At 60.2% G+C, this 590-nt stretch overlaps 1 non-coding gene across 1 annotated transcript; it reads left to right on the top strand.

Moving 5' to 3' along the window:
* Window positions 1-286: 286 nt before the first annotated feature.
* Window positions 287-359, top strand: TRNAR-CCG. Its single transcript has one exon. It is a non-coding gene; the product is annotated as a tRNA-Arg (tRNA).
* Window positions 360-590: the final 231 nt, after the last annotated feature.

The raw sequence follows: 590 nt of genomic DNA, 5'->3' as shown, positions 1-590 counted from the left end.
ACAGAGAACCTTCCGAGAGGAACCCTACGGACCGGAGGCTACCCGGAGCCGCCCGCGTGCGGGCCACGCAGTCCCCAGGGCAGGGGCGGTAGGGAAGGGCACGCGCAGGCGCCCTGGGCCGCGGGCGGCGGGCTGGGCGCAGGGCGCGGGGGGCGCAGGCGCGCGGGGCCGCCGCTGGGGGCGGCTCCCACATCGTACGGCGCCCGTCGCGAGGCCGCGGAGCTCGGGGCGGGGCGCGATGATGGCATCGCGTAAGGAGATGGTGTGAGAACCTGGATCCTGTGGTGACCCAGTGGCCTAATGGATAAGGCATCAGCCTCCGGAGCTGGGGATTGTGGGTTCGAGTCCCATCTGGGTCGCACGGAGATTAGTTTTGGTGCGGTGATCGGCAATGACGTCAGTGAAGTAGATTTTGAATTCTGGTCATTTCATGTCTCTACAGCGATCTCGAGAACGAGAGATACAAACAGTTTGTATTTACTAGTTAGGAAATGCGTGTCCGCGTTTTATAAAGACTGTATTGCAAATGAAGGCTGAGATTGGGGCCAAAAAAGGAGCGTTTAACTTCTGCTTAACTTATAATGGCTTTT

Source organism: Hyaena hyaena, unplaced genomic scaffold (genome assembly GCF_003009895.1).
Source record: "Hyaena hyaena isolate Hyena2069 unplaced genomic scaffold, ASM300989v1 scaffold_104, whole genome shotgun sequence".
Classification (NCBI taxonomy): domain Eukaryota; kingdom Metazoa; phylum Chordata; class Mammalia; order Carnivora; family Hyaenidae; genus Hyaena; species Hyaena hyaena.
The sequence above is the reverse complement of the archived record's forward strand: the minus strand, read 5'-3'. Positions and strand labels throughout refer to the sequence as shown.